The 25,634-nt window shown below is 43.6% G+C and overlaps 1 protein-coding gene across 3 annotated transcripts in view; it reads left to right on the top strand.

Moving 5' to 3' along the window:
• Positions 1-1,452: 1,452 nt before the first annotated feature.
• NIPBL (NIPBL cohesin loading factor) overlaps positions 1,453-25,634 on the top strand; it is a 91,124-nt gene continuing 66,942 nt past the window's right edge. For all 3 annotated transcript variants that reach the window (XM_075267659.1, XM_075267668.1, XM_075267678.1), the window contains exon 1: positions 1,453-1,964. The gene's annotated coding sequence lies outside the window, so the exon portion shown is untranslated. The remainder of the gene's footprint in view (positions 1,965-25,634) is intronic.

Genomic DNA, 25,634 nt, shown 5'->3' with positions numbered 1-25,634 from the left:
AAAGTCGCTTCTTTTTTCCGCAAGCGGCACAAAACCTTTTAGAGCCGGATTCTGCATCAAAATCCGGCCCAAAAAACCCCTCGTGAACTTACCCTAATATGTTCTCTGCTATTTAGATATGCCAAAAAGAATGGGGGTGGGGGGGCATATTAAAGGGATTCTACCACTAAAACACATTTTTTTTCTAGTTACCACGTCGGAATAGCCTTTAAAAAGGCTATTCGTCTCTTACCTGTGGAAGTGCTCTCCGCCGCGCCGTTCGTTCAAAATACCGGTTTGTACCGGTATGCTAATTAGTTCTCTCGCAGCGATGGGGGCGTCCCCATTGCAGCTCGAAAACCGACCGCAGCGCCGCCTCTCTGGTCTTCGGTGTCCTCCCCTTGCCTCTTCAGCGTCTGTCGGACGCCTGCGCAGTATGCTCTGTTCGGCGAAGATTGCCGAATGTACTGCGCATGCGCGAAATGGCGGTGCTCGCACTATGGCTGGGACCGCAATTTCGCGCATGCGCAGTACGTTCGGCAATCTTCGCCGAACAGAGCATACTGCGCAGGCGTCCGACAGACGCTGAAGAAGCAAGAGGGGAGGACACCGAAGACCAGAGAGGCGGCGCTGCGGTCGGTTTTCGAGCTGCAATGGGGACGCCCCCATCGCTTCGAGAGAACTAATTAGCATACCGGTACAAACCGGTATTTTGAACGAACGGCGCGGCGGAGAGCACTTCCACAGGTAAGAGACGAATAGCCTTTTTAAAGGCTATTCCGACGTGGTAACTAGAAAAAAATGTGTTTTAGTGGTAACACTCTACAACATCAAAAATTCCCAAAATTGAGCAAAAAAATGTCCCCAGGCCTGGACAACTTTACCGTAATATGTAAAAAGTGGCCCATAAATCACATGGGGCGTCACCATAGCCAGATTTTTTCGGAGACTTTCTAGACCAGGTGACTTCCCTGACAACAAATCCTAGCTGTTACCTATATCTACCGAAAAAAGTGGCCCAGAGTAGGTCAGTTTGGCTAGTCTAAAGATTTAGGGGGTTGCCAACATACCCCAAACTAAATCTGGCTGTTGCCCCTGATGTTTTTGGGGGTCTTTTGAGACATGTAAACGTCCCTGACAATAAATTCTAATGGTGTAAGGTTTTATAGGGGTGGGGGGTGTGGAATTATTTTGGGGCAACTTTATGTGAATGTTCACATCCCCCCAAAACACAATGTGGCTGTTGCCCTCAGCAACCAATCAGCTGTCAGCTTTCTTTTTCCCTCAGCCGTGTTTGTGTCCATGAGCCCGCCCGGGAGCAGTGCGGACCCCGGGGGCCCCGGCCGGAAGTGTCCGTGTTGTGCAGCCGTAGCGCCCTCGGCAGCTCTGTGTCACACTCTCACACACACCGGAAGTGGCGCTGGCTGCGCGGCGGTTTGGCGCCGGTGGAGGGAGTCCTTCGTGCGGCTGCACTTCCGGTCGGCATTTTGTTCTGTGTGAGGGAGAAGCGGATTCCGATTAGCCCGGAGCGGCCGCCGCGCACTGACCGGACTCCTCCCCTCCGCCGCCGCCGCCAGCCCCCCAGCGTCCTCCTCTCCCTTGGAGCCCTCCTCAGCAGCCCGTGGGCCCGGGGCGGGAGAGAAGCGACGCCCGGTGTGAGGACGCACGGAGCGCTGCGGCCTGACGGGAAACCAGTCGTGTCCGGATAGAGAGCGCTCGGGCCGGGGAGTGTACGTGTGTGTGGCCGGTGCCCGGAGCCTCAATCTTTCCCCCCTTCCCTCTGTTGGTTCCCGGCGGCGGCTGCAGGCGGGAGGGAGGGGGGCAGGCCGGGGGAAGGAGGAGGAGGAGAAGGGATCGGCTCCTTCCCCGCTCCCCCTCTCTCTCACTCTACATGTCCGGATTATCCTCACCAGGCCCGGAGTGACGGAGGATCGGCTCCCCCCAGCGGCCCGGACTGGAGGCCGCACTTACAGCCTGCCACTCAGGTAAACACTCTGCTGGGGAGCTCGGGACACAGCGCGGACGGGCTGGACGGACAGGGGGGCGCCTGGGCCTCTGCTAGGCCGCTGCGGCTGCTGCTGCCCGAGCACGGATTACGGGACAAGCTGCGGGGGCGGCCGATGACAGGACCGGGCCCGGGGCCCCGCAGCCGCCTCCAGTGACCGGGGCCGGGGATAGAGGTGACCTCCAGCCGGTGGGACCGAGGGAAACTTCTCTGCATCCCCGAAGTGTCACTGAGAGGCGGCTGTACCGGACCAGTGGTGGAATATACAAGTGCTGGTAATAGTAGTGTAATACACAAGTACTGGTAATAATAGTGTAATACACAAGTACTGGCAGTGTCCTATAATAATAGTGTAATACACAAGTACTGGTAGTGCCCTATAATAATAGTCTAATACACAAGTACTGGTAATAATAGTGTAATACACAAGTACTGGTAATAATAGTGTAATACACAAGTACTGGTAGTGCCCTATAATAATAGTCTAATACACAAGTACTGGTAATAATAGTGTAATACACAAGTACTGGTAGTGTCCTATAATAATAGTGTAATACACAAGTACTGATAATAGTGTAATACACAAGTACTGGTAGTGCCCTATAATAATAGTGTAATACACAAGTACTGGTAATAGTGTAATACACAAGTACTGTTGGTGCCCTATAATTGTGTAATACACAAGTACTAGTAGTGCCCTGTAATAATAGTGTAATACACAAGTACTAGTAGTGCCCTGTAATAATAGTGTAATACACAAGTACTAGTAGTGCCCTGTAATAATAGTGTAATACACAAGTACTAGTAGTGCCCTGTAATAATAGTGTAATACACAAGTACTAGTAGTACCCTGTAATAATAGTGTAATACACAAGTACTAGTAGTGCCCTGTAATAATAGTGTAATACACAAGTACTGGTAGTGCCCTGTAATAATAGTGTAATACACAAGTACTGGTAGTGCCCTGTAATAATAGTGTAATACACAAGTACTGGTAGTGCCCTGTAATAATAGTGTAATACACAAGTACTGGTAGTGCCCTGTAATAATAGTGTAATACACAAGTACTGGTAGTGTCTTGTAATAATAGTGTAATACACAAATACTGGTAGTGCCCTATAATAATAGTGTAATACACAAATACTGGTAGTGCCCTATAATAGTATAATACACAAGGACTAGTAGTGTCCTGTAATAATAGTGTAATACACAAGTACTAGTAGTGTCCTATAATAATAGTGTAATACACAAGGACTAGTAGTGTCCTGTAAAAATAGTGTAATACACAAGTACTGGTAGTGTCCTATAATAATAGTGTAATACACAAATACTGGTAGTGCCCTATAATAATAGTGTAATACACAAGTACTAGTAGTGTCCTGTAATAATAGTGTAATACACAAGTACTAGTAGTGCCCTTTAATAATAATGTAATACACAAGTACTAGTAATAGTGTAATACACAAGTACTGGTAGTGTCCCATAATATTGTAATACACAAGTACTAGTAGTGTCCTGTAATAATAGTGTAATACACAAGTACTGGAAGTGTCCTATAATAATAGTGTGATACACAAGTACTAGTAATAGTGTAATACACAAGTACTGGTAGTGTCCCATAATAGTGTAATACACAAGTACCGGTAGTGTCCTGTAATAGTGTAATACACAAGTACTGGTAGTGTCCTATAATAGTGTAATACACAAGTACTGGTAGTGTCCTATAATAGTGTAATACACAAGTACTAGTAATGTCCTGTAAAATTAGTGTAATACACAAGTACTAGTAGTGTCCTGTAATATTGTAATACACAAATACTGGTAGTGCCCTATAATAATAGTGTAATACATAAGTACTAGTAGTGTCCTGTAATAATAGTGCAATACACAAGTACTGGTAGTGTCCTATAATAGTGTAATACACAAGTGCTGGTAGTGACCTGTAATAGTGTAATAGTAAAGTACCGGTAGTTCCCTTTAATAGTAGTGTAATACACAGGTACTGGTAGTGCCCTGTAATAATAGTGTAATAAACAAGTACTAGTAATAGTGTAATACACAAGTACTGGTAGTGTCCCATAATAGTGTAATACACAAGTACTAGTAGTGTCCTGTAAAAATAGTGTAATACACAAATACTGGTAGTGCCCTGTAATAATAGTGTAATACACAAATACTGGTAGTGCCCTGTAATAATAGTGTAATACACAAGTACTGGTAGTGCCCAGTAATAATAATGTAATACACAAGTACTAGTAGTGTCCTGTAATAATAGTGTAATAAACAAGTACTGGTAGTGTCCTATAATAATAGTGTAATACACAAGTACTAGTAATAGTGTAATACACAAGTACTGGTAGTGTCCCATAATAGTGTAATACACAAGTACTGGTAGTGCCCTATAATAATAGTGTAATACACAAGTACTAGTAGTGTCCTATAATAATAGTGTAATACACAAGTACTAGTAGTGTCCTATAATAGTGTAATAAACAAGTACTGGTAGTGTCCTATAATAATAGTGTAATAAACAAGTACTGGTAGTGTCCTATAATAATAGTGTAATACACAAGCACTGGTAGTGCCCTGTAATAATGTAATACACAAGCACTGGTAGTGCCCTGTAATAGTGTAATACACAAGTACTAGTAGTGTCCTGTAATAGTGTAATACACAAGTACTAGTAGTGTCCTGTAAAAATAGTGTAATACACAAGCACAGGTAGTGCCCTGTAATAGTGTAATACACAAATACCGGTAGTGCCCTTTAATTATAGTGTAATACACAGGTACTGGTAGTGCCCAGTAATAATAATGTAATACACAAGTACTAGTAGTGTCCTGTAATAATAGTGTAATAAACAAGTACTGGTAGTGTCCTATAATAATAGTGTAATACACAAGTACTAGTAATAGTGTAATACACAAGTACTGGTAGTGTCCCAGAATAGTGTTATACACAGGTACTGGTAGTGCCCTTTAATAATAGTGTAATACACAAGTACTAGTAGTGTCTGGTAAAAATAGTGTTATACACAAGTACTGGTGGTGTCCTATAATAATAGTGTAATACACAAATACGGCTAGTGTCCTATAAAACTGCAATACACAAGTACTGGTAGTGTCCTATAATAATAGTGTAATATACAAGTACTAGTAATAGTGTAATTCACAAGTACTGGTAGTGCTCTGTAATAATAGTGTAATACACAAGTACTGGTAGTGCCCTATAATAATAGTGTAATACACAAGTACTGGTAGTGCCCTATAATAATAGTGTAATACACAAGTACTGGTAGTGCCCTATAATAATAGTGTAATACACAAGTACTGGTAATAATAGTGTAATACACAAGTACTGTTAGTGCCCTATAATTGTGTAATACACAAGTACTAGTAGTGCCCTGTAATAATAGTGTAATACACAAGTACTAGTAGTGCCCTGTAATAATAGTGTAATACACAAGTACTAGTAGTGCCCTGTAATAATAGTGTAATACACAAGTACTGGTAGTGTCCTGTAATAATAGTGTTATACACAAGTACTGGTAGTGCCCTGTAATAATAGTGTAATACACAAGTACTGGTAGTGCCCTGTAATAATAGTGTAATACACAAGTACTGGTAGTGTCCTGTAATAGTGTAATACACAAGTACTGGTTGTGCCCTGTAATAGTGTAATACACAAGTACTGGTTGTGCCCTGTAATAATAGTGTAATACACAAGTACTAGTAGTGCCCTGTAAAAATAGTGTAATACACAAGTACTGGTAGTGTCCTATAATAGTGTAATACACAAATACTGGTAGTGCCCTATAATAGTGTAATACACAAATACTGGTAGTGCCCTATAATAGTATAATACACAAGGACTAGTAGTGTCCTGTAATAATAGTGTAATACACAAGTACTAGTAGTGTCCTGTAAAAATAGTGTAATACACAAGTACTGGTAGTGTCCCATAATAGTGTAATAAACAAGTACTGGTAGTGTCCTATAATAGTGTAATACACAAGTACTGGTGGTGCCCTGTAATAATAGTGTAATACACAAGTACTAGAAGTGTCCTGTAAAAATAGTGTAATACACAAATACTGGTAGTGCCCTGTAATAATAGTGTAATACATAAGTACTAGTAGTGTCCTGTAATAATAGTGTAATACACAAGTACTAGTAGTGCCCTGTAAAAATAGTGTAATACACAAGTACTGGTAGTGTCCTATAATAATAGTGTAATACACAAGCACTGGTAGTGCCCTGTAATAGTGTAATACACAAATACTGGTAGTGCCCTATAATAATAGTGTAATACACAAGTACTAGTAGTGTCCTGTAATAATAGTGTAATACACAAGTACTGGTAGTGTCCTATAATAATAGTGTAATACACAAGGACTAGTAGTGTCCTGTAAAAATAGTGTAATACACAAGTACAAGTAGTGCCCTTTAATAATAATGTAATACACAAGTACTAGTAATAGTGTAATACACAAGTACTGGTAGTGTCCCATAATAGTGTAATACACAAGTACTAGTAGTGTCCTGTAATAATAGTGTAATACACAAGTACTGGTAGTGTCCCATAATAGTGTAATACACAAGTACCGGTAGTGTCCTGTAATAGTGTAATACACAAGTACTGGTAGTGTCCTATAATAGTGTAATACACAAGTACTGGTAGTGTCCTATAATAGTGTAATACACAAGTACCGGTAGTGCCCTATAATAATAGTGTAATATACAAGTACTAGTAATAGTGTAATTCACAAGTACTGGTAGTGCTCTGTAATAGTGTAATACACAAGTACTGGTAGTGCTCTGTAATAATAGTGTAATACACAAGTACTGGTAGTGCTCTGTAATAATAGTGTAATACACAAGTACTGGTAGTGCCCTGTAATAATAGTGTTGTAATACACATGTACTGGTAGTGTCCTGTAATAATCGTGTAATATACAAGTACTAGTAGTGCCCTGTGATAATAGTGTAATACACAAGTACTAGTAGTGTCCTATAATAATAGTGTAATATACAAGTACTAGTAATAGTGTAATACACATGTACTGGTAGTGTCCTGTAATAATAGTGTAATACACAAGTACTGGTAGTGCCCTGTAATAGTAGTGTAATCCACAAGTACTAGTAGTGTCCTGTAGTGATAGTGTAATACACAAGTACTGTTAGTGTTCCATAATAATAGTGTAATACACAAGTGCTGGTAGTGTCCTATTATAGTGTAATACACAAGTGCTAGTAATAGTCTAATACACAAGTACTGGTAGTGTCCTATAGTAGTGTAATACACAAGTACTGGTAGTGTCCTGTAATAGTGTAATTAACAAGTACTGGTAGTGCCCTGTAATAGTGTAATACACTAGTACTGGTAGTGTCCTGTAATAATAGTGTAATTCACAAGTACTGGTAGTGTCCTGTAATAATAGTGTAATACACAAGTACTGGTAGTGTCCTATAATAGTGTAATAAACAAGTACTGGTAGTGTCCTATAATAATAGTGTAATAAACAAGTACTGGTAGTGTCCTATAATAATAGTGTAATACACAAGCACTGGTAGTGCCCTGTAATAATGTAATACACAAGCACTGGTAGTGCCCTGTAATAGTGTAATACACAAGTACCGGTAGTGCCTTTTAATAATAGTGCAATACACAAGTACTAGTAGTGTCCTGTAATAGTGTAATACACAAGTACTAGTAGTGTCCTGTAAAAATAGTGTAATACACAAGCACAGGTAGTGCCCTGTAATAGTGTAATACACAAATACCGGTAGTGCCCTTTAATTATAGTGTAATACACAGGTACTGGTAGTGCCCAGTAATAATAATGTAATACACAAGTACTAGTAGTGTCCTGTAATAATAGTGTAATAAACAAGTACTGGTAGTGTCCTATAATAATAGTGTAATACACAAGTACTAGTAATAGTGTAATACACAAGTACTGGTAGTGTCCCAGAATAGTGTTATACACAGGTACTGGTAGTGCCCTTTAATAATAGTGTAATACACAAGTACTAGTAGTGTCTGGTAAAAATAGTGTTATACACAAGTACTGGTGGTGTCCTATAATAATAGTGTAATACACAAATACGGCTAGTGTCCTATAAAACTGCAATACACAAGTACTGGTAGTGTCCTATAATAATAGTGTAATATACAAGTACTAGTAATAGTGTAATTCACAAGTACTGGTAGTGCTCTGTAATAATAGTGTAATACACAAGTACTGGTAGTGCCCTATAATAATAGTGTAATACACAAGTACTGGTAGTGCCCTATAATAATAGTGTAATACACAAGTACTGGTAGTGCCCTATAATAATAGTGTAATACACAAGTACTGGTAATAGTGTAATACACAAGTACTGTTAGTGCCCTATAATTGTGTAATACACAAGTACTAGTAGTGCCCTGTAATAATAGTGTAATACACAAGTACTAGTAGTGCCCTGTAATAATAGTGTAATACACAAGTACTAGTAGTGCCCTGTAATAATAGTGTAATACACAAGTACTGGTAGTGTCCTGTAATAATAGTGTTATACACAAGTACTGGAAGTGCCCTGTAATAATAGTGTAATACACAAGTACTGGTAGTGCCCTGTAATAATAGTGTAATACACAAGTACTGGTAGTGTCCTGTAATAGTGTAATACACAAGTACTGGTTGTGCCCTGTAATAGTGTAATACACAAGTACTGGTTGTGCCCTGTAATAATAGTGTAATACACAAGTACTAGTAGTGCCCTGTAAAAATAGTGTAATACACAAGTACTGGTAGTGTCCTATAATAGTGTAATACACAAATACTGGTAGTGCCCTATAATAGTGTAATACACAAATACTGGTAGTGCCCTATAATAGTATAATACACAAGGACTAGTAGTGTCCTGTAAAAATAGTGTAATACACAAGTACTGGTAGTGTCCCATAATAGTGTAATAAACAAGTACTGGTAGTGTCCTATAATAGTGTAATACACAAGTACTGGTGGTGCCCTGTAATAATAGTGTAATACACAAGTACTAGAAGTGTCCTGTAAAAATAGTGTAATACACAAATACTGGTAGTGCCCTGTAATAATAGTGTAATACATAAGTACTAGTAGTGTCCTGTAATAATAGTGTAATACACAAGTACTAGTAGTGCCCTGTAAAAATAGTGTAATACACAAGTACTGGTAGTGTCCTATAATAATAGTGTAATACACAAGCACTGGTAGTGCCCTGTAATAGTGTAATACACAAATACTGGTAGTGCCCTATAATAATAGTGTAATACACAAGTACTAGTAGTGTCCTGTAATAATAGTGTAATACACAAGTACTGGTAGTGTCCTATAATAATAGTGTAATACACAAGGACTAGTAGTGTCCTGTAAAAATAGTGTAATACACAAGTACAAGTAGTGCCCTTTAATAATAATGTAATACACAAGTACTAGTAATAGTGTAATACACAAGTACTGGTAGTGTCCCATAATAGTGTAATACACAAGTACTAGTAGTGTCCTGTAATAATAGTGTAATACACAAGTACTGGTAGTGTCCCATAATAGTGTAATACACAAGTACCGGTAGTGTCCTGTAATAGTGTAATACACAAGTACTGGTAGTGTCCTATAATAGTGTAATACACAAGTACTGGTAGTGTCCTATAATAGTGTAATACACAAGTACCGGTAGTGCCCTATAATAATAGTGTAATATACAAGTACTAGTAATAGTGTAATTCACAAGTACTGGTAGTGCTCTGTAATAGTGTAATACACAAGTACTGGTAGTGCTCTGTAATAATAGTGTAATACACAAGTACTGGTAGTGCTCTGTAATAATAGTGTAATACACAAGTACTGGTAGTGCCCTGTAATAATAGTGTTGTAATACACATGTACTGGTAGTGTCCTGTAATAATCGTGTAATATACAAGTACTAGTAGTGCCCTGTGATAATAGTGTAATACACAAGTACTAGTAGTGTCCTGTAGTGATAGTGTAATACACAAGTACTGTTAGTGTTCCATAATAATAGTGTAATACACAAGTGCTGGTAGTGTCCTATTATAGTGTAATACACAAGTACTAGTAATAGTCTAATACACAAGTACTGGTAGTGTCCTATAGTAGTGTAATACACAAGTACTGGTAGTGTCCTGTAATAGTGTAATTAACAAGTACTGGTAGTGCCCTGTAATAGTGTAATACACTAGTACTGGTAGTGTCCTGTAATAATAGTGTAATTCACAAGTACTGGTAGTGTCCTGTAATAATAGTGTAATACACAAGTACTGGTAGTGTCCTGTAATAGTGTAATACACAAGTGCTAGTAGTGTATTTGTGGTAGTATAATAGTAGGTCACTGTTAGTGGTAGTAGTATAATACACTAGTACTGGTCACTATTAGTGGTAGTAGTATAATACACTAGTACTGGAGGCTATTAGTGGTAGTAGTATAATACACTAGTACTGGACGCTATTAGTGGTAGTAGTGTAATACACTAGTACTGGACGCTATTAGTGGTCGTAGTATAATACACTAGTACTGGACGCTATTAGTGGTCGTAGTATAATACACTAGTTCTGGACGCTATTAGTGGTAGTAGTATAATACACTAGTACTGGACGCTATTAGTGGTCGTAGTATAATACACTTGTACTGGTCACTATTAGTGGTAGTAGTATATTACACTTGTACTGGATACTATTAGTGGTCGTAGTATAATACACTAGTACTGGACGCTATTAGTGGTAGTAGTATAATACACTAGTACTGGACACTTAGTGGTAGAAGTGTAATACACTAGTACTGGACGCTATTAGTGGTCGTAGTATAATACACTAGTACTGGACGCTATTAGTGGTCGTAGTATAATACACTAGTACTGGACGCTATTAGTGGTAGTACTATAATACACTAGTACTGGACGCTATCAGGGGTAGTAGTATAATACACTAGTACTGGTCGCTATCAGTGGTAGTATACACTAGTACTGGTCACTATTAGTGGTAGTAGTATAATACACTAGTACTGGTCGCTCTCAGTGGTAGTAGTATAATACACTAGTACTGGACACCATTAGTGGTAGTAGTATAATACACTAGTACTGGACACCATTAGTGGTAGTAGTATAATACACTAGTACTGGACACTATTAGTGGTAGTAGTATAATACACTAGTACTGGACACCATTAGTGGTAGTAGTATAATACACTAGTACTGGACACCATTAGTGGTAGTAGTATAATACACTAGTACTGGACACTATTAGTGGTAGTACTATAATACACTAGTACTGGACACTATTAGTGGTAGTAGTATAATACACTAGTACTGGTCGCTATCAGTGGTAGTAGTATAATACACTAGTACTGGACACCATTAGTGGTAGTAGTATAATACACTAGTCCTGGATGCTATTAGTGGTAGTAGTATAATACACTAGTACTGGTCACTATTAGTGGTAGTAGTATAATACACTAGTACTGGACGCTATTAGTGGTATTATAATACACTAGTACTGGTCACTATTAGTGGTAGTAGTATAATACACTAGTCCTGGACACCATTAGTGGTAGTAGTATAATACACTAGTACTGGTCACTATTAGTGGTAGTAATATAATACACTAGTACTGGTCACTATTAGTGGTAGTAGTATAATACACTAGTATTGGACGCTATTAGTGATATTATAATACACTAGTACTGGTCACTATTAGTGGTAGTAGTATAATACACTAGTCCTGGATGCTATTAGTGGTAGTAGTATAATACACTAGTACTGGTCACTATTAGTGGTAGTAGTATAATACACTAGTACTGGTCACTATTAGTGGTAGTAATATAATTCACTAGTACTGGACCACTAGTGCAGAACTGCGATGTAATAATAACCTATATAATAATATTACATTTTACTAGTGAGCCGGACACGTAATGGTAGCCGTGACCGCTATAGTGATACTAGTGAGCCGGACAAGTGATGGGAGCTGTGACTGCTATAGTGATACTAGTGAGCCGGACAAGTAATTGCAGCCGTGACAGCTATAGTGATACTAGTGAGCCAGACAAGTAATGGTAGCCGTGACCGCTATAGTGATACTAGTGAGCCGGACAAGTAATGGCAGCCGTGACCTCTATAGTGATCCTAGTGAGCCGGACAAGTAATGGCAGCCATGACCTCTATGGTGATACTAGTGATCTGGACAAGTAATGGCAGCCGTGACGCTATAGTGATACTAGTGAGCCGGACAAGTAATGGGAGCCGTGACCGCTATAGTGATACTAGTGAGCCGGACAAGTAATGACATCCGTGACCGCTATAGTGATACTAGTGATCCGGACAAGTAATGGCAGCCGTGACCGCTATAGTGATACTAGTGAGCCGGACAAGTAATGGGAGCCGTGACCGCTATAGTGATACTAGTGAGCCGGACAAGTAATGGGAGCCGTGACCGCTATAGTGATACTAGTGATCCGGACAAGTAATGGGAGCCGTGACCTCTATAGTGATACTAGTGAGCCGGACAAGTAATGGGAGCCGTGACCGCTATAGTGATACTAGTGAGCCGGACAAGTAATGGCAGCCGTGACCGCTATAGTGATACTAGTGATCCGGACAAGTAATGGGAGCCGTGACCTCTATAGTGATACTAGTGAGCCGGACAAGTAATGGGAGCCGTGACCTCTGTAGTGATACTAGTGAGCCGGACAAGTAATGGCAGCCGTGACCGCTATAGTGATACTAGTGAGCCGGACAAGTATTGGCAGCCGTGACCTCTATAGTGATACTAGTGATCCGGACAAGTAATGGCAGCCGTGACCGCTATAGTGATACTAGTGAGCCGGACAAGTAATGGGAGCCGTGACCTCTATAGTGATACTAGTGATCCGGACAAGTAATGGGAGCCGTGACCGCTATAGTGATACTAGTGATCCGGACAAGTAATGGGAGCCGTGACCTCTATAGTGATACTAGTGAGCCGGACAAGTAATGGGAGCCGTGACCGCTATAGTGATACTAGTGAGCCGGACAAGTAATGGCAGCCGTGACCTCTATAGGGATACTAGTGAGCCAGACAAGTAATGGCAGCCGTGACCTCTATAGGGATACTAGTGAGCCGGACAAGTAATGGCAGCCGTGACCTCTATAGGGATACTAGTGAGCCGGACAAGTAATGGGAGCCGTGACCGCTATAGTGATACTAGTGAGCCGGACAAGTAATGGCAGCCGTGACCGCTATAGTGATACTAGTGATCCGGACAAGTGATGGCAGCCGTGACCTCTATAGTGATACTAGTGATCCGGACAAGTAATGGGAGCCGTGACCTCTATAGGGATACTAGTGAGCCGGACAAGTAATGGCAGCCGTGACCGCTATAGTGATGCTAGTGAGCCGGACAAGTAATGGGAGCCGTGACCTCTATAGGGATACTAGTGATCCGGACAAGTGATGGCAGCCGTGACCTCTATAGTGAAATCAGAAGTGTTACTAGGGCAGCGCCGGACTTGCTTCTGTCCCTGAAGAATAGTAAACTATATAAGCCCACTGTACTACAAAGCTGACGTCACGCCCCCTGCCCTCCAGAGTAACAGTAACCTATATAATGATAGTACAGCCTTGTGAGGATCCAGACTGATATAGAGCGCCATAATATTCCACATATTGCTACCACTGAATAGTAATAACCCGCCTAATAATTCTCCAGGTTTATTAGTGCAGCGCTGATATCCAAGGGTCTGTAGTAAAGTCGTTTCACACGTGCAGAGTAATTCGGTCCATAGTACAACTACAAGATGTGCAGACGGCTGTATGACTGGTCAGTGTACGGTCTGGTTATTGCGGGATAGCACACTGACCCATTCATTTCTATTGGCCCGTACACATGACCGGGAGTTACACGGTCTCTTGTCCGGGCCGCAAGATATATATTTCCTACTTCTGTCTGATTTTGTGGCCTGTTCACTGAAAGGGGTCACGGAAGCGCAGGTAACATCACTATTATTACAGAGCACTACTGCCCCCTATAACATAATAGTACGGGGAATGATAGGAACACTTGATGCCACCTAATAATATGATGTCCCTGGTTCGGACATGTGATGTTACCCCAGGATGTGGGGGTTGGTACCACATTTACGTAGTTGTCCATATCTTCATGTGCACTGCTGTGGTTTTTGCTCGGTTTTCTTATCCGTTTTATAGACTAATAGAGAAAGTTGGTAACGGTGGAGCAAGTTATAAGACGACTTATTGTTTTCTGTAGGATTGGTACATACTGCTGGAACTGAATATTTGAGTCTGTGTGTAGTGTGGTGCGGGATCTGGTGTAGACTCAGACTTGCCCCTGGACTGGTCTAACTGGCTCATAAAGTCTGCAGTAATGTGGCCAGTAGGTACGGTCATGGCTGGACAAATTCAGCTGCTTCCTAACTTATCCCATAGATATCCTACAGCAACGTGTGATATGGGCGACTATATGTAGTCTATAGTCTATATACAGCTTTTCCTAGGCCGTATTATACCGCCAGATCGTGGCCTGTAGTGTGCTGACCAGCACTCCATTGGGCGAGGAGCGCTCTCTCCATATAGTCCGCATGGACTTATATGGAGCACATGAGCAATGTCCTGCCGACATGGGACAGGGCTACGAATGGAAATGAGTGTCCCTAAGAGCTCTCCGAATATCGGGCAATCTAATAGGGCCACAATATCAATAGCGGCAAATACAATTGTTATTGCAGGGCAGAAATATTTAAGTCTGTCAACCTATTTCGCTTGTCATTGTGGCCCCTGTGCTGGGCAGGATTGTGACAAGGTGTATGATATGTAGGACGCCATGATTCCAGGGCATGCGGACGTCCCTAATACTGTGATGGTAACCCCAGGAGTTGTCAGAATAGCCCCAATATCCGTGTATAGCGGAAATATTCCTATATACTGTCAGATCCTTCATTACCTGGGAAGCTGAATAGTGCTATAGATTTCTATCCATAGCTCCAACATATTCTGCAGAGATGTACTGTGCTATAAATAGAGATATCCTAATAACTATTACACAGGGGACAGATACTCAGCAGATTTTATGACGCGGTATTGTGGCCACGGAGAATCTGCAGGGAACGTGGCAGCATCAAAGGGGATGAGGTTTTAGTCTCAGCAAGTACGTGCGGCAAAACACGCGACACCTCCACGCGTAGCTCAGGCTTATTTTGCCACGGATCTGTTTACTTGGCGCGTGGTCGTAACTTTAGGGTCAGTTCACATCTCCTGGCAGAGGCCGCTGCCCATTACATGGGGATGAGGACATAATGGGCACCAGATAGAGTTTAGTTTTCCCGTTTGCGTTTATATTTTTCTGAGACAACTGCTTGCCGCGTTCTCTTTGTCGCGTCGCCAAACTTCTCACTGTCAGGAAATGGCAGGGGATGGTAGTCATGTGCGTACACGGAAGGGAACAGCTGTGTCGGCCATGGCCTTATGAAAGGAGCGCTGCCGCTAATACTGTTATGCCTAGTACAGGGCCTAAGGGGGGGGGAAGCCCGGCATATGGAGTCAAAGGACCTTTGTTACCTTTGTCATGCACCTCTCGAAGGTCGGGCTCGCTCGGGGGTTTCACATTTACCTGCAGTGCTATTTCGGTTGGTTGTCACGCCTGCTCTTTATATTAGTCTAGAGGCATTGTTCACATTGTACAGGATGGAAGGAATTGTATTATTGGCTGTTTGGACTAGGCCGTGGTAAACAATCCCGTCTTCCTGGGATACATCCAATGCAGGACTGTGGGTAGAAGAGGGTAGGAAGTATCTGAAGGAAAACCCACAGAGCAGCCGAAGTCTGCAGCGCCGAGTTCACACACAACAGACTTGTGGCGGGGATTTCTGTCACTGACTCATTACATCTGATAGTGATTTGTTTCTGCAGGCCCCGTTCGGGTGACTGGTCCTGCTCAAGAAACGTCTGCACCGTGCCAATTGACGCCAATGGCTTATTCGCATGTTATGCCCGGGCCCCGTTTTTGCAAGTGCATTGCAAAGACTTGTGTTTTTACTGTGATTTGCACCATTCTGGCAAGTTTGAGGAGTCTCTTCAGCGCTTTTTGGGAAGCCAGCGTTAGCGGGTGGGTCGGTGTCCACGCCGTGGGGTAGCGGAGACACTCGCCAGCAGGTAGTGGATGAGATTCCTCCAATCTCAGGGCTGTGGAGTCTGCAAAAAGTTACTAAATCCAACTTCAAAATAAGGCCCGGTTCACCTCTGCGTTCGGCCATGAAAAGCGCTGCAAACCAGACTTTTCTCTGTGTTTTTCGTGCGGGGTCTGCGGATTTCCTAAGGTAACCACTTACGCGGATTAGGTTTCTGTTCTGGATGGGAAACCCATGCGCAGATGTGAACCGAGCCAATCATGATTAATTATTGCTCATTATATTATACAGGTATCCGTATGGTATATATCATTAGATCTATATAATGTGTTGTAGATCTACTTAATGCTTCCTTCTGCCCATAGCTACCCGCCATTTATTTTGGAGTCAGAACGGGAGTTGCAGCCGGTGGGTCAGCCTCCAGCCCTGTACATGCTGTGGGGACCTTCTCTGATTTCAGGTGACCTTTGGTGTGCGGGCAGCGGTTGGAAACAGCGGTATGTCTGTTCTGTGTGACACGACCGTATTGAATGTACAGTCCGCAAGTTGCTGATCGGCAACATAGACTCCGCAGACGTCCGTGTCCTGCCGCACTCGCCCATAGAGTTGTATGGGCGAGTCCGTGCAGTGCCATTACGGACATGTTCTGTAAATTGCGGCCCGGCCACGCCACGGATAAAATATCGAGTGGTGCAAGAGGCCGCACTGGATATAATGTGAAAACCCTCAATTGCGGACTTACATTACGGCCGGGTAAGACCAGCCTAAGGCCCTGTCGCACACAAATAGATTTTCACTCAATGTGCTGTGTTTTTTCGGACAGCACTCTGCCCATTCTTTCCTATGGCCGCATACACACAACTGTCTCTTTGCGGTCTGGGCTTATTCATTGTACAAGTCCGTGTAAAGCATGGCCGATGTGTGGGGCGCCATCCACGTGCTGTCTGTGTGTATGGCTCGTGTGCACATAGCCTAAATCTCAGACTGTGTTTGCAAATTTCACCATACGGCAAAAATCGCAACCTTTGCAAACACACCTTGCAGAACTGTTACCCGGAGCAGAATAACCCCATAACCCGGGCAGCCATTGTTCCTGGAAATTTACCTTTAGCCCCCTTTGGATGCCTGATCAAAATATTGCCGACATTGTACACGTGGTAGGTGAACGTATGAGGGATAAGTATTAGATTGTCGTCAGATTTCACCCCCCCGTCCGTGGGTCACTTTTAGAGAGTTCGCCATGGCCCCTAGTCTTATATGGAAGGCTATGTGGAGCGCGCTGGATTTGTTCCTTGTATCTGGGGTGACCTCACATTGAAGGTGTTCAGTGATAATGGCCAAGTCTGTACAGTGTCTGTTCCTGATAGTTTCGGGTTATACGGCTGCACCGGGCTGCTACTGTTTATCCCGTGCAAAGTTTGTATGGGGTCTCGGATATTTCGGGCTTTTGTCGGCTTCATTGTTACACTTTGCAGCTCGCGTCTATGACGTACGTACGCTGCGATAGCCGGAGGAGGTGTCATCGCTATACGGGAATGGGTACAAAGTTACTAATACAGTCTCCATTGTATACAGCACTACAGGGCAGGAGTATAAAGCCTGTGGCTGAGCTATAATCTCTGTATTCTGTCACGCCATGTTGTCTTTGTTGTTTCCCGTGCTGTTATGACTTGTTAACCCTTTGCCGCCGATCCACGTTACACGTTTTTTTGCTGGGGTGACCTTTTGTTCTCCTGCCCGGAGAGCCCGGTCACTTGTATTGGGCACAATGCGCCTTTGGATGAAAGCTTCTAGAGAGCAGCAGGTCTCATTGTGCGCCCCGAGGAGGACTGATAAATAAATCATGGCTAGCACAGGGGACGGGGGATTGTTTGGCCATCACAGGGGCGCTCTCTTGGCTTGTGCTTTGGAAGTTTTCTCCGCCCACTCAGTTTGTTTTCCCGGGGAATGTCTTCCATGTCTTGTGCTACACAAAGCTCAGGACACGCAGTATCTAGTTTTACCTCTCTTTTTAGGTTTGGAATGGGCACAGGCTGACCTCCCCACTCCCGCCCCTGTAACCCGGCCCCCAGCTGGCTAATCTGCTTGTCTTTTGTGCTCCAGCTGGGGGCTTGCTCGGGTCGGGCCCGGGGCCTGAATGTGCACCTTTAACTGCAGCAGCTGCTGTTCGGCCCTCTTAACCTTTCCACTGCTGGAAGTCTGAGAGCATTACCGCCAGGCTCTTATTGCTTCTGGTAACGAAGGGGTTATGGCGCTATTCACACCCATGTCCTTAGATCTGTCCCCTCCCCCTGTGCATTCCCAGATCAGGTCCTGGCTGAGCTCCAAGTTGACGAAAACAGAATAAAAAAGGAAGCCCTGGGAAAGGAGACGGCTGCCCCCCTCCCCTTTACGTCGCTGCCTCCTCCTCCCCTGGAAACATAGCTGCTGTTTTCATCATCACACAGCGACTCAGGGATGTGATGTGTCGTGTGATGGGAGAAGCTCGCTTCCCTGTGCCCCCTTGTTATTTGCAATCACGTGATCCTCTCGCTGGTGACTACAATCCCCCCCCCCCCCCCCTTACACCCCTTGACGTCTTTTGTGCTCACTACACGGATGTAAATTGTGCGCCGCTTTCTACTTTCTATGTGCCTTCCAACTTTTTGCCTCTTGCTACTTGTCTAGATCGTAGGTACCGTCGCCGCTTTGATGGTTAACGTCTCGGAAAATGTGGGCACGCTGGAAACTCGGGGTTTATTATTTTGCAGCAGTGGGAAAGTGCGAATCAAGTCATCTAGATCCAAGTACTCTCTTTTATATAGCGAATACGCAATGTGGCTTGTGTTGTCAGATATCACTTTATTGTAATCCTCTTTCCGATTTCTGCCTTTGCCATATTTCCTTATGTTGTTTTATGGTGATCTATGGAGTCTGAGCGGCCTGAAGAGGCAAGGTTATATTACCTGTATACAGTAAGCTGGAGGCTATATACTCTAATCTATTATGCAGTGCCTGGTAAGTTATTGTTAAAGGGTTTCCCATATTTAAATTTGGCTTGGGCCTGGGTTGATTTAAGTTGGGAGATAGGGACCAGGTGGGGGTGGATTTCCTGGACCAATCTATAAGCCAGCACCATAGTCCTTGATGGTGCTAGTAGTCCCATCAGCTCTATTGGCCTGTAATCCTGTTATCAGTACTAGTCACAAATGGCGGGAAACAGAAACTCGTAACGCCATAGGTACATGTTGGAAATATAGCTTGCGTTCGATCCTTGTCTCCCAGATAAAATAAATCTTAAGGGTCCATTCACACGGACACCATTTTTCTCCGTGCGAATGGACCCTTTGGCTCAGTCCCCACGTTGCGGAAAAGCAGCTTTTTTTTTTTTCTTGCAGTTTTTTGAAGTACAAGCACCTCCTATATATTTCCCATTCCTTTTGTAGACATTTTTGGTTTTGCCTAAAAAAACTGCAACAGAAAAAACTGCATTTCCGCAACTCAGGGCCTCAGCCTAAAGAGGACTTTTCAGGTCACTACTTCACTGTTTCAGCACAGTTGGGATTTTTATTTTTTTTTTCTCTAGCCCCCACCATTTCTGAACAATCAGTGCTGTTAGTTTTGGTGCCTGATCTGGTTCTGTACTGTTAATAGAGTAGTGTCAGGCAGCAGCCGGCAAGGCGTGTGATTCTGAGCCGTGATTGGAGATGAACTTTATTTGCACCGCCCATTTGACAGTACAGCAGCAGATCGCACATCCAAACTAACTGCGCAAGGGGCTGCGGAAAAGACTCCGACTGTATCAGACTTGGCTGAGATGGGGAAAGCTCTTCTTTAAGAGATGGCGGGACAGTTAGTGACTACAAAAAAGCTTTTTATATGCATCACGGTTACGTTCACACTACCGTCGGTGTCTGGACACTGACGGTAGTGTGAATGCTCCCTTACTGGCAGAAAAGTAGCGCGTGTTACCGGACCTCTAAGGCCCAGACTTATTGTGGCGCCGGGCATTGATTGTCATCGAGTGATAACTGCAGTCCACAAGATTTTGTGCCCAATATCCGGTGGATGGGGCATTGGTATAATTTGGGAAAACTGCTTTGATGTTCTCCAGACAGAGAATGGCTTATACTGTGTACACGCGGTCATATGGGTGACGGTATATATTAGGCACAAGGTTGGCAGTATTGTGAAGTGTGATGGAAATAATGTAATATAGGAGTGCACATATATATATATATATATATATATATATATATATATATATATATAAGTATTTTCCACATCCCATTGATTTCAGCGGGAGGTCTCGGGCAGATTTTGCGTGACGTTTATTTTTCCATTAGCTGAAAAAAAAAATCACCTCCTATAGAAATGAATTGGAGGGTGATTTAGGGGGAACCCCTTAAATACAGTGTCAGATTCCTGGTTATATGGAGTATCTGGGCAGATGTTGGCATACCATGGCCGCGCATCCTAACACCAATGACCATGAATAAAGTTGTGACTTTTATTAGGAATTTGTTCATGGGACATTTGTTGTTTTTGTTTTTTTCCTGTGTCATTCGTCTGCGTTCACATCTGTGTCATTTGACTCGTACTTCTGGTTCCTCGTAGGACTAGGGAAACGGGTTAAACAGAAAAGCCGGTCTAATGGCGGACACCAGATCCTGAGGGATACTATTGACTTTAATGGGGTCGATCAGGTATCTGTTTTTGTTTCCCCTGACTTTGCTGTGGTTTCGGGCAGACAGAAACTGTTATAGGTGTGAGCGTACCGTTTCCGTATCCTGTAGAGCGGTATGTTTTGTCTTATGCGATAGTATGAACTGTGTTTGATATAGTCGTTACCTGATTGCTATTACTTACGGCTCGATCTAATGCAGGCGGCGATTGCACAGCATCTTGTCGCCTCCACGTGCCTTCGGTGTAGGGTTCGGCCTGTACCATTACCTCTTTGTTTCCTTATTGACAAGCCTTCACATGTCGCCTGTAAGGTGTGAGCGCTGTATATAATCTTTCCTCTGGCTTTCTCGTCCATCTATAATAAGAGCCCGTCTGACGTGGTTAGGAAAGTTACAGCTGTAGTGTTTTATTGGCCATTTAATGCGATGTACGAGGAGCCCTTACATTATATTCTCTTCCCAGACAGTCCTAGAGATTAAGAGCACAATCCCTAGAAGTGTAAATGTGCAAATGATCCGTTATGGGCAATAAACGCTGATGAAAATCATTCACGTGTATAAATGACATTCGCGCGGTGTGTTAACCTGTGCACTGTGGTTACTCGGCTAGATTACTGACGCTATAGAAAACCTATGTCTTGTATTGTAGGATTTGGACTACAATACAAGCATAAGATACTTGAACAAGTTAGAAAGTTATTATTTATCTATGAGAGCGGGGATAACGTCAAGATCGGTGAGGGTCTAACCATTGAGACCCCCATCAGTACTGAGGACTGACCAAGCATGCTTCCTGCATTTGTATGGGAGCGTCCGAAAGAGACGAGCCCTGTACTCTGCGGACACTTCCATAGAGAATAGGGTTGAGCTGGTCTTGAGATTACCGGATAGTTTTTAAAATCAGATTTCCGATCATTTTCCATCTGATCCTAATGCTAGTCAATGGAATTTTTTTTAATAATCGAAGATCGGATTTTAAAAACGATCCTATTCACTACGCAGTATGGAGTCCAAAAATTTAACGCTTTAATTTTTAGACTCCACGCTGTGTAGTGAAGACTTAGTTCCCCCTGGTGTCCACTTCCCTGCACAGATCCGCCGCCGCTCCCCGTTGTTCTCGCTCCTTTTCTCTCTCATTTCCAGGCCTTCAGAGTGCCGTGCGCGCCTCCACCTCCCTAGGCTAGTGTTAGATATGATGGGAGTAGGCGGGGCTTGTTGTGGCTTAGGAGAATGTGGGCGGGGAGATGAGTGCATCACTTACGTCTCCCCTTCCAGTACCCGCCCACACTCTCCTAAGCCACAAGCCCCGCCTTCTTCCTAGGTCTGCAACACTAACCTGGGAGCCAGGCTTGCGCGCGGTGCTCTGAATGCCTGTATATGAGAGAGAACCGGACCGGGGTGCGACAGCGATTCTGTGCAGGTAAGTGGACTATTCTGTTTCTAGTGGACTATACTATTCTGTTTCCTCCCTGCTGTACCATGTGCTGGACTCTGCTACATCTGCAATACTGTACATTGATTTGTCTATCTACTCTTCTGCTTCGTCCCTGCTTTACCTTATACTCAGCTCTGCTACATCTGAGATCTACATCCGATCTTTTCCGATCCCGCTCAACCCTAATAGAGAATGAATGAAGCGACGGGGCACGTGTACGGTATGTGGCTCCATCGGGATAGGAGAACCGGTGTCCTAGCCATCGGACTTCATGAAGTGATCCCCTATCTTGTAGGTAGATAATGTCAGAACTTTGTAAACACCCTTTTGCCGTGATTTGGGGCACTCATTTAGTGTTCCAAATACCCTGTTTAAGGCCATCTGCGCCCAGCAACCTTTATAGTCGCCCTGTAGCCGCTCACCCGGCCGTATTCTGCCACTTCGGTCTCCTCACATGATAGGAACAGAAAGGAAGCAATGAAAACGGAGGATCCCTTGATGGTCAGCTCCTGGGTAACAGCTTAAAAATGGAGTAAAGCTTTTTCACAAGGCCCCATGTACGCAACCCTAGTTTTCATCCATGTGCTATCCCTTGTTACAGATCAGTAATAACGTATGATACATGGACCCATTGACTTCTAGGGCTCTATGCACACATCCCTGCAGGGCCATAGATCAAGCCCAACTCCTGACGCTGTGGACTGTACGCTGATGCCGCCTCTGTGCGATCTGTCGTGTACATGGAGCCTAAGGCAGAGGAGTGATAGGCTGGGAATATTTGTCGCTCACGGCTCTGACGCCTGGTCAGACGGCACATTTGGCCACAAGTAGCTCTCGTCTATTGCGCCATTCCTTCATCCATCCATTTGCCTTTGCCATGAATCCACTGAAGCTTGTATGACGGGATGTATAGATGTTGAGCCACCGTGTTGCCCCCCCCCCCAAAAATAAATAAATAAATAAATAAAAAATCCTGCAGTTCTGACACTCTCCACTAAGAAATGTAGTATGCTGAGACTTCCTGTTTTGTGTAGGAGATTTCTTTGCAGCAGTCGCCTCACTTACAGCACGCTGATGGACACAGATGTGTATTAGGCACAGTCCCTACGTGATGTCACATGGTATCTCCTCGCCTCTCTGCACAATGACCTTTTCACAGGTCACGGAGCATGCCCAGAAAACTCTTCCATACAAGTGAATAGGGTCTGATCCAGTCCATTGTGTCTATGGCCGACGGTCCTTCTAGAGGTAGAGTCACAGACTATTTTAGGCTTAGTGGAAAAAAGTAAATGCATGTTCACATGGAGGAATTTGGAGCTGATTTTGAGGCAGATTCTGCTTGCAATCTGTTTCCAATTCATCTCAATCAGAGGCAGATTTTTTTTTTTTTTTTTTTTCCCCCCTGCCTGGCTGTTCAGGTGGATTGTTGTACCAGGCGTTGACTTTCCCGGGACTCTTTGTATCAGTCATTTAATTCTTTAATACGTGTCTAGAACACAAACAATGGTTAAAATGGGAAGCGTCTGAATCATGTTGTCATGAACATAGTGTATGTAGGTGTGGCGGGGCTTTGTTCTTGTGTTTCGACATGACATAAGACCAGACGTGAGGTCTTCTGGATTTCTATTGTTTATGGGATGCCATTGTAATATTACGCTTACCAAATGTGTAACCGGTGCGGGGACGAGTTTGCAGCGGGATGCAGTCACATGACATTCGGATTTCATGATACCTCTATGGGGGTGTCAGAAGAAAGTTGGGGGATGCATTGGTCCATTTTTCTTGGCTGATATACATCTGGGTTTTGAGTATGAGATCTGTGAAAAAAGGGTCCGACCAGGACGTGCTCTAATTCTTTTCACATCAGACCTACAAAGATGCCATCGCCTTCAGCTTGACCTTGTGGACGGCACGTGGCTGTTGTGCATTTACAGATCCACAATTGGTAGGGTCTGTATGCTATATACTAAGTCCGTGTAGGGGGCTGTGATATATGGGGCAGGTCTTATTTCTATTGATTATGCTTGAATTGGACTTGGGGGGGGGGGGGGGGGGACGACTTCAAAATAAAATGAATTTTATCTAATTACCGTATATACTCGAGTATAAGCCGACCCGAATATAAGCCGAGGCCCCTAATTTACCACAAAAAACTGGGAAAACTTATTGACTCGAGTATAAGCCGAGGGGGGGAAATGCAGCAGCTACTGGAAAATTTCAAGAATTAAAATGGTCGGAGTTTTTGGGTGCAGTAGTTGCTGGGGAAGGGGAAGGGGTGTTTTTGTTGTCTCTCTGCCCCTTCCCTGAGCTTGAGGACTGTTTTTTTTTTCCCCACCTGGAATTCAGCCTGGCTGACTATAGGGTATCTACAATGCTCCTATTAACCCCTTCCTGACCCCCCTCAGCTTATACTATAGTCAAGCAAAAAAAAAAAAACCTGCTGAAAATCTCGGCTTATACTCGAATATATACGGTAATCAATGATTATATTATAGAATTATTGGTGTTTTATATAATTACTGTCATAGGAATCCATCACCGGCTGTTTAATGATTTAGAGGATTTTTTCCATGGTTGTCTGATCTTGTCGCGGCGGTCTGATCTTGTCGCGGCGGTCTGATCTTGTCGCGGCGGTCTGATCTTGTCGCGGCGGTCTGATCTTGTCGCGGCGGTCTGATCTTGTCGCGGCGGTCTGATCTTGTCGCGGCGGTCTGATCTTGTCGCGGCGGTCTGATCTTGTCGCGGCGGTCTGATCTTGTCGCGGCGGTCTGATCTTGTCGCGGCGGTCTGATCTTGTCGCGGCGGTCTGATCTTGTCGCGGCGGTCTGATCTTGTCGCGGCTGTCTGATCTTGTCGCGGCTGTCTGATCTTGTCGCGGCTGTCTGATCTTGTCGCGGCTGTCTGATCTTGTCGCGGCTGTCTGATCTTGTCGCGGCTGTCTGATCTTGTCGCGGCTGTCTGATCTTGTCGCGGCTGTCTGATCTTGTCGCGGCTGTCTGATCTTGTCGCGGCTGTCTGATCTTGTCGCGGCTGTCTGATCTTGTCGCGGCTGTCTGATCTTGTCGCGGCTGTCTGATCTTGTCGCGGCTGTCTGATCTTGTCGCGGCTGTCTGATCTTGTCGTGGTTGTCCTTTTGTGAAGGAGTCAGAGCCAGGCCGTGGAGTCGTTGGTTTGACCCTGGTTTTGTGGTCCGCATTCATGTATGCGTCCGTGAAAAACAGATGTGGGACATGGATGCCATCTGTTGTACAGACACTGTGTGTGTATGAGGACATAGAAATGAATGGCTTTAGGACATGTCCACAAGGGATGTAAATTGCAAGAGGAAAAAAAATCCTTGACATTATTTGTCTGCTTTGCAAAGGGTAAAATAAAATGGTATCTACTTTGC

Source organism: Leptodactylus fuscus, chromosome 1 (assembly GCF_031893055.1).
Source record: "Leptodactylus fuscus isolate aLepFus1 chromosome 1, aLepFus1.hap2, whole genome shotgun sequence".
NCBI lineage: Eukaryota > Metazoa > Chordata > Amphibia > Anura > Leptodactylidae > Leptodactylus > Leptodactylus fuscus.
Note: the sequence above shows the minus strand (reverse complement) of the source record. Positions and strands in the feature narration are given on the sequence as shown.